Consider the following 9,644-nt stretch of genomic DNA (forward strand, 5'->3'; position numbering starts at 1 on the left):
CCATGAACTACCAACATCCATTTCCAGACATGATTACTTCTAAAAATAGGAATGCACTTTTAAGTACGACAGTTTTCCCTGTCATTTGTCTGTAATGAGTCACCCTCAGTAAACTCTTCTCTTCTCAAGGTGAAGGACATCAGTGGTGACTGCTATTACCACGTATATTGCATGAAAGTTTGGTTGATATTTGAGTGGCACTGAGGGAAAAGTTCACCATAATGCAATTGGGAATCTAACGCATTTAAAATGGTGTAAATTCCTCTCTCCGCTCAGTTGCTCAACTCAGCTTAACAAGTGTAAAGGAGAGCGTTTAGCCACATGAGTCAGTGCTTGCTGAGCATTGCTAACTTTTCCTAGCCAGCGTATTGACTTGTTGAAGTTTTGACTCAAAAGGAGAATAACATTGTTGGTCTACCTCAGGGGCCACGTCGGAGAAGTGAATACTGGAACCAGTTCAATGCTGCATGTTAAAGAAGATTTCTTGAAACCATTGGCCTCCAGTCGGCGCTGTTTTTACGCCCCCAAACTCTGACCCGCCTCTGTAAATAGTGTCATTTCTCTATAAAATTATCATCCGTACACCTCTGCACAACATTGTATCCTTGTTAATATTAAAGAAAAGAAAAAGAATGTGTTATAGATCAACATACAATAAAGAATAGCTTTATTAACGCTGCTTTTGTCAGTAACAGAAAAGACTTAAAGTGCATCAATTTGCCTGAAAAAACAAAAATCATGAGTGGATGTGCAAATACACTTTATTCTCGTACCCGCCGGCATCGCTCCTCGCCCCCCCAGGGTGAGCATTTTAGAAGGACTGCCTCTGGAACCCCATCCCATGGCTAACCCTAACCGCCGACTTTTTTTCATGTGTTGCGCTGCCAATGTGTCAACATCCAACACTGAAGGCTTTTTTGTCAGTATAGGACGCTAAAGGCAACTTTCGCAATGTCAATATACGACATCATGGGCGTGAGGATGGGTTGGATGAAGAGGCAATGCAATACTGTGCCGCAGTGGTGTGCATCCTCCCACTTCTGAGGTTTTGGGGTTTCGTGTCAACACTACAATTTGAGCCTTACACCAATTCCATCGTTCCTTGCTCGCCTATACATTTGTCTGAAAATGAAGGGAAGATGAATCTGGAAAGATTGAGATATTTATTACAAGCTTGCCCCGCCCACAGGTTCAGTTGTGTGAACCTTAACCTTAAAAAAACAGACCCAGCCTCGCCCCAGAATGCCACAGTCAGTCCGATGTACTTTTGTCGCGGTGTGCCTTGTCATGATGGTTTCAATGTCACTTGTATACTGCCATGTCAGGCCACGTTCTCATGAGCCATTTTGTGAATCAGAACTACTTCAGTGCGAATCCAGAGACAACAAAAGTGTCTGAAATCCAGCTGACCGTTAATTTAGAGTCTGTGCTTCAGCCTCATTCCAGCAGAGCTTTCGTGCTCTCTCTCTGACATCACTAAGTCTAGAGCGCTGTTGTGTCTCAACATGTGTCGTGTCTATGTTATCTTAAGTGCTTTCTCTCCCTGGGGCTTAGTAGAGTATGATGGAAAGAGAGACGGAACCTTTTCCCCTCCAGCCAGGAAAAAGAGAGGAATAAGTCAAACTAAGTGTCATGTACGTGTGTGTGCGTGCAGGTTAGAAAAGAAAACATCTATCGCTCATGTGTGTGTCCTCTTCATGTGACTGTGATTCTCTGCCTGCAGGTGTATCTGTACCTGTGTTTGCGAGTGGTGAGTGTGCGAGCACGCCTTTTGCTCTTGGCCCAAATGACTCTGGGTAATTGCTCCTTATCTTGTGTCCTGTCAGTTCACATCACTGTGACTCAGGGAGTGGGCTGGTGCAGCCATTTATTTCATCTACCTTTCCCCTCTTGCTCTCCCTTTAATGATCACCATCAATGATTCATGCTGCGCTGCCCCATCCACGTCCATATGCTTCTGGGTGTCGCAAAATAAAAAGTCTATACTGTAGTCACTGAGACCCCTGTTTCCCGATACAAGACGTCTGCATAACAGCATGACAGCAGTGGATGTTATGCGTTTGAGCGGTTAAAGCGCAAGTGATTTCTCAAGACTAATTTTGAAATTGAAAAAAAACACACACACACACACACACACACACAATAAACAACATAGAGTTACAGTGTCAGGTAGTGTTAGGTGTCCAAGGGAAAATGCTGCACAAAGATTTGCCAAGAAACAAAACAGAGTGAAAACAAGAATTGGAATACAGGCTGCTGGAATCATGAAACCTACAGGACAATTCCAAAAAAACAAAGATCAGCAGAGTTTGTGGTCCACGATCAGATGCCATGGCAGATTCCATGTCAAAAAACGATCCTCGAAGTCAAATGAAATTACCACAAAATTAGCAGCACCTTAAATAAAATAAGCAATTTGTGATAATGCTAAATGCTAAATACACTAAGATACACATACAGTATGTAATGATTTGAATACATATCATTGAGATTGGAGCTCCCCTTGTGGTCCACATTTGAAAATATTATTCAAAAACATGCACAGACAACTATAACATATGTTTGTACTGTATAGTATAATTTATTTGTTGACTATTGCATAGAATCATCACCAAAAATTTTGCATTCTTGGATGTAATATTTGCACGTTACATACAATTAATAGCCGCTGTTTCGTTGTACATGTAGATATTGTATATTTTTTGTGGGGGTGTGGATGCAAAAGTCATCGGTCAGATTAATTCAAAATCCTAAATAGTGCATTTTTAATATTTATCCTGCCACCCTTGCTATGTCCAAAAATGAAAACTCATTGTTTAATACGTGTCTGTTGGAAGCCAAGTTTTGTTATAGCCCAGGCCTGAATTAATCCAAAGCCACATGGACACGTGCATAATAACTTTGCAAAATACAAGCTGGAAAAAAAATGAAATAACAATTTAAAAATGTACTATTTTATTATTATTTGTTCCATGACTTTCAGAAAAGAAGTGGCACTTTGGTCGGAACAAAGCAGAATGACGTGCTTATTTCATTTGACTTTTTTTATTCATTTTATTTCTCTTTACTGTGTTTTTCTGAATATTCTTTGAACATTAGTTTTTTTGGGTTGTTTTTTTTTTTGATACATATGATTCTGGGTTGGAGTTTGTTTGTTTTGTTTTATTCTAAACACGTATATTTACACACTAAAGATGAGTTGCCCTGGTCCTGGCCTCCGGCTCAGTCAATGCTAGTATCGGGGGGTCTTCATCTTGGCCCTCAGAGGTCCAGGTTTTGGTTCCAACCAATCAGTCACACTTCAACCAAGCAGGTGTGAAGACAATAATAGTTGACTGTCAGTCTGCTGCAGCTTGTTCCAGCTGACACCTGATTGGTTAACCTATGTCAGCCTATTGACTGGCTGGAACAAAAACCTACACCACCCTGACCGAGTGGACGACCCCCAGCTTATGCATAAATGGATGCCGTTCTTTAAGTATCCTGGCGGCATTCATGGTGACAGATGCAATATGTGTACGTCACAACAGCACTGGGTCATTGATAGTTTGCAAATTAGAAACTGCACTCTGCTTTAATGTTCAGGTAGATCTTTTTGAGTACTTTGACTGTCCTCACCGAGCAGCCACTTCTCCCCCATATTCTCTCATTTCATGTCAGTCTCACCTGTTCCCTGTTTAATTTACCTCTGCTCTTGCTGTCACTCCATCCATCTCTGACACTTGCATCTACCCACTCATGAAGTGTCTTCTGTCCTCCCATGTGCAGGTGTGGGGTTGTTATGTCGCATCTTTTACTGTTACTTTATCATTTTCCTCCAGCATCCTCTGTGGATCTCAGCTGATGAAAAAAAAGTTATTTGCAGGAAGGATTCTGGAGGTTTTGTGTGATCTACCATTTTAAAGGAGAAGTGTGCAAATGCTGTTACACGACAAGGTCACAAACCAGAAGAGATGAGAGCGTGTTCCCCTGTAGAACGGGCTGAAGTCTCAATACATGGTGATCAGTTAAGAACGGCACCTGCAATACAGACAAGCTAAATGTATTAAAAAGTAATAAAAGTGAGTCGATAACCTTGGTAGGATTTTTTTCAGCTCTCATATGTGCTGTTGATAATGTACCTACAAAGTCCAACTATCAAGCTTCTGCTATTTTTAACAGCTGAAGGCGCCAAACAGCGCGAGGGCATCTTTGATTTTATTTGTTCAGCAGTTTATTTGAACCTGAATATGTTCCTTTGGCACAACACGTGTTTGTGTTTACTTCATTATTGGGGAAGACGTAAAGCTAACAGCAACACTGTTTCCCTGGAGACCAATTATATGACAAGGTTAAGGAAACTACCAGTAAGTAAGGGAGAGTCTGACAAAACTCCTGGATGCGTCCTCAGGCATGTTTGTGTGTATCAGCTATGTTTGTGTACATTTGAGCTGTAAATCATCTTCAGTAACAATGCATAAATAGTCATCATGAACCATGAGGCCCAGGTAGTGTTTTCTGGAAGGATACAGGATCTTTACATTGTGGTACACATTCTTCTCTCAACTCCTGAATATGAATATCAAGTTTTGCTGTTCAGGTATTCTCGCTGTGTTCCACAAAATCTCTCTGTAACTATGGAAAAAAAAAAAGGACTGACAATGGTGCGGTGGGACAAAGCGAAGTTGGTGTTTTGAATAAGTTATCGTAGATTCAGACTGCGTCCTTCTCCAGAGGCACGGATGAATGCCCTCATTCTCTCCTTACTTCACTTTCCCACTCTGTTTTCTGGCTCAATCCATCCTTCACTTTTTTTAACTTTGCCTTCCTGTCCTCGATCCAAACTCTTGCTTTGTGTCATGGCCCCTTCTGACGCCCACTCTGGCCCCTTTGTATGATGTCTTGAAGCTACCGTTCTTCTTTTTTGTGGTATTTATTCCATGTTTTTCTATGACCAACTTAGGTTTGAGACATGTTACGTTCAGATTGTTCTGATAATATGGATAAGTCTGTAGCCTATCCTGGTATACAAGACAGCTCAAGGAGATGTTTTTTTTTTTTGCTTTGTCTGACAAATAGAGGCTGCCAGTGATTCACCCCAGCAAGAAGATATTTTGTTCATATTTTTTCATTGAAATTGAATACATTTTTAAATACATTTTTGAATTGAATTTTCTGTTAAAACTGTTACACTTAAAAAAAAAAAGTTTTTAAATCATTATTTAATAGTACTCTTTTAGTAGTTATACAGGTATTTAATTTTTTTTATTAATTATATTTATACCTTTTGTCCATAGAACAAGTTCATCTCAAGAAAAAAAAAAAAGTGTCCTGTGTCTTTGGCTACTTACAGTATTCACGTACGACTGCGACTGATCCATGACACCCAATGCTTGGACTGGTTCCCTCTATTCACTGAATCTTCAAGTTATGAAGCTATTATCAATTAAATACCAATTTAATATCAAAAGAAACCAACACATTATGCAATTATTTTTCCTCTTCATTCAGCTTTCAAATTTTCAGGGTGCAAATGAAGTACATATTTATCAAGAAGTTACTTTATTCCAGACAAGACACACATGAGAGTAGCTGTTGTTAGTCTTGCGTTCTGACGTCAATAACACGCTGAACTTGGCGTGACATCATTCCCTGCTCCAACTTCCCACTTTTCAGGTTACTGGAACATAGCGTAAGCGTCACCTTCCTCCAGACCAACCAGCTGTGACTAGCCTGACTAACAACAGTTTCAGCAAAATAATACGCTGTAGTTGTACTATACCTTTTCATGTGAATGTCTTGGGCGTAAACAACCCCACTAGTTTGATATATAAACATGTTTCAACTTTCCTCAACTGTAAGATGTGATATGATACAATTCCCTCTGTTCACTCAACCGTCAGTGAAGAAACAGCTTTTTCACTTGTGCTGTGTCTGTGCCTCATTATTACGTCCCCTGATCCCCCACCAGTCTTTCAGACCCAATTTGCAATTCTTTTTCCTCCTCCATCAACCTCTGTACTTAGCAATATATTGTTTTGTGATTCTTAGAATTAGCTAATAAAATCTAAGGGTCCTTATGTTGAACTAAAGTGGGAAATGGAGTTGAAAATCGTCGACATTTAGAAGGAAAGTCACATTTCTCTCTCAAGCTACATCTCAATACATGATACAATTATGACGGTGACTCAAACATGGACACCTCAGATGTCGAGCACTTGATCAAATTCGTGACACCAACTTGACTGGTTACTTCATTAGCTTAACCATCAGAGTATTATTCCCCTATCACTGAAGACAGTCATGTGCCTCTAATATGAAGCTTGCAGCTGAATGCAGCGTTGCTGCCTGTCACAACTTTGCCACGGTGGCGCCCAAATGGTTAAGAGAGACTCAGCTAAACAGGGAACTGTTACATGCAATTGATCATGAATGAGTGGTGTTTCAAGATGCACACCTGCGTTTACAATTGTACGGAAAAGTTTGTTCACTGCAAAAACCCGCAGTTGCAACTTACCAACTGCTGAATTGCTGGTTTTATATCTCCCTCCTCCATCCTCAAGCTCCATTCCTTTCCTTTTTACTTTTCACTCACCTCTCCCTCAACCTACGGCTCCCCAGAGTCACACTTCCGTCCCGCTTTGCCATCCATCATGCGGGTTGTTTTAATTCCCTTCGCTCTTCTTGGCACTTGCCTTGTCAATTTTCCCCTTTTGCAGATAAAGAATCACTCCCATCCAATTGTGTGCGGCACAGATTGTGGCGTTATTGTGCTAAATCTATGAGAACGTATGACAAAGACGATGCGGCTTATCAACGGTCTACGTGGGAACAAATGCGATGCATGTGAGCATCACACATCCCAGCTGCTGAGAGAAGCAGGAATGGATGTCCTGGACAAATCTGTTTAGGAATCCTCATGGGAGAAAAGGGGTTAGCCGGACAGGACACGAGATCACACACACACACGCAGAAGTGTCCACGTGGGTTCTAAGATTAGAACAGTGAAGAATCTGCCGAGTCAGCAGCCTGAATCCAATAGAGAAGGAGTAGACAGAGATTCTTGAGTTGCACCTCAGGATTTGTTGGTATTTTGATATTTTCCTCTGTCTTGGGAGCCATCTTGTCTTATTTCATTTCCTCAAATACATGCAGCAGATCCAACCATCCACTCATCCATCCGTATTTACTCTGCTTTCCCAAGGTCAGGTCAGTGAGGCTGAGACATCCGTGTCTCCAGAGTTCTTATCTCAGGATTCCTATCATTTCTGCACCTTTTTAATGTGTTTTCTTACCCCAGTGAGAGTGTCTGGTTTAAGGTGTGTCTTACTGGCGTCCACTTTGATTTCCAGAGTCCTGTAAGTAAACTTGAGTGAAGATTGTTCGATACAGTAAGAGCACAATAGCTGATCACTTTAGGAATATGAGCGAATCATTCACCTTTTTAACTGCATCATTGCGCGTCTTGGTCCTTTATTTGTCGTCTTCACAAGGTTTCTGATTGTGTATCCCTCAGTCTTTGCTCCTCATTCTTGCTCGTCTTCCTTTGACAATGTGCCAGTGGGCCTGGTTTGCCTCTTCTGGTTTGGCAGATTTCCTCTGTACCATCTTGGAACTGAACTCCCAGCTGGGAAGAAAATGTGTCCCTTTACCTTCGTTTCCAGGAATACGGTATCTATCTCACCGCCACTTTCAGTTTTCATATTCCTGTATTGGGTAGTCGTGGTTCAAAGTGATTCTTTTTTTTTTTGTACCCAGCAGTGCTGCCCTGAGAACCTTAAATGTCTTTACTTCCTGCTGGAATCTCAGCTAGATGAGTCAAGGTGTTGTACCCACTGTGAGCCTCCAGTCGATCTGCTGTCCAGAGTCGATAATACATTCTTCTTTGCATCCCATCCTGTTCTTGATGAAGTTCTCCGTGAGGAGCCAGAGATTATCAGCTTCCATGTCTTCTGGCACTGAATATATCATCACCTACTTCAATTTTGGCTCAGACTTTGCCGATTAATTCCTCCTTTTTTCATTTCTGTTCCTCTTACAAGTCTTTCTAGACTCAACACAAGTTACTGCATCCTTTTGTTCTCTTTGACCAGTTCCTCTCCGTCATCTTTTGGTGGTAAAATCGCCTCTGAAGTTTTACTTTCATATCCTCCTTTATTTTGTCATTTTCCACCCTTTGTTTCTTCTCTTGACACTTTCAGCTTGACAATTTCCTGATGCCTTTGAACTTGATCGTACAAGTGCATCCATGACCTGAATAGATCTCAGAGAGACCTGTGATGACTGACTCTGCGTGTACTTTTCATGATTTCACCCCGTGGTCCTTCTCTTGGCTCTGAAGACTCTTTAGTGCTAAGGAACACTATCTGCCATAGACGCATCACGGGAGCAGGTTTCTTCAGTTAGTCATCATCTTGACTATGATCCACTGTTGTGATGTGACTGTCGAAGCACTGCGCTGCAGCATGCAGAGCCTTTCCAGCATGTAAGTGCAATGCACTTCCTGTTGGAATGTTGGCTTCACACACCTTTCGAATCGCTATCCTCCAGTCTTTCTCAGATGCATGTAAATATCGCCACACAGCAGACACATTGGCCGTATCCATGCTATCGCACTCTGGCTGCGGGTTTGAGTGAGTCATCACGCCATCCATTTTTTTTGCCCCGTCGGCGCAATAAGTCTTTCCTCATAGATTTGATAATAGAAATGAGGGTTAGTGTTGCATGTAACGCAAAATTTGACAGAAACCTCAGAGTTACCTCAACCTTACTGTACACCCCGGGTGTAGCATTAGGTAGGAGTTATAAAGTTATTTTCAATGAAATACCTCAAAAGAAACCAATACATTATGCAACTTTTTTCCTCTTCATTCAGCTTTCAAGTTTTCTAGGTGCAAATGAAGTACATATTTATCAAGAAGTGACTTTATTTCAGACAAGACGCACATGAGAGTAGCTGTTGTCAGTCTTGCTTTCTGATGTCAATAACACGTTGAACTTGGAGTGACATCATTCCCCGCTCCAACTTCCCACTTTTCAGGTTACTGGAACATAGCATAAGTGTTACCTTCCTCCAGACCAGAACAGCTGTAACTTGCTCGACTAAAAACAGTTTCAGCAAAATATTGCTCTGTAATTGTACTTTAAAATCTGGTATCCTCTTAAAATACTAGATTTACCTTTTCATGTGAATGTCTTGGGCGAAAACAACCCCACTAGTTTGAGATACAAATATGTTACAACCCGTTTTCTCAATTGTAAGAGATATAATACAGGATATAATACATCAGGAGTGTAGTGCAATACGTGCGCTCCACACATTTCTATACGGAATGTGTTTGTGTTTAACCATGTGCTGTTCAAAATAACAATAAATATATTCTGATCATTGATTACTTCCTCAATCCTTTTGTAAACAAGCAGCCACTGATAGCATCATACAAAAAATCCATTTATCTGTTCCTGGATTTTGTTTCAATTGGACTGTGAGCCAGTCTACGATCTGTATGGTTCTGTATCTTTCGCCTCTCTTGAGCACAGCAAAATATAAGATCGGTTTATTACATTCCAACAGAGGCTTTATCAGTCATCCACTTCTTACTCCCAATGTATTGACGTTGGAAAAGTGAACTTTTGTGTCCTATGTTGATGCCGAAGGTAACCTT

At 41.0% G+C, this 9,644-nt stretch overlaps 1 long non-coding RNA gene across 2 annotated transcripts; it reads right to left on the bottom strand.

The window, feature by feature from the left end:
• Positions 1-608: 608 nt before the first annotated feature.
• Positions 609-8,058, bottom strand: LOC128753293 (uncharacterized). 2 transcript variants are annotated; one of them, XR_008413837.1, is made up of 4 exons: positions 7,420-8,058; positions 7,275-7,335; positions 3,946-4,020; positions 609-3,840 (listed from the first exon to the last, which is right to left on the bottom strand). It is a non-coding gene; the product is annotated as an uncharacterized LOC128753293 (long non-coding RNA). The 2 variants fall into 2 exon arrangements; XR_008413836.1 differs by having other exon boundaries at positions 609-4,020.
• Between the last annotated feature and the right edge of the window lie 1,586 nt (positions 8,059-9,644).

This window comes from Synchiropus splendidus, chromosome 2 (assembly GCF_027744825.2).
Source record: "Synchiropus splendidus isolate RoL2022-P1 chromosome 2, RoL_Sspl_1.0, whole genome shotgun sequence".
NCBI classification, from domain to species: domain Eukaryota; kingdom Metazoa; phylum Chordata; class Actinopteri; order Syngnathiformes; family Callionymidae; genus Synchiropus; species Synchiropus splendidus.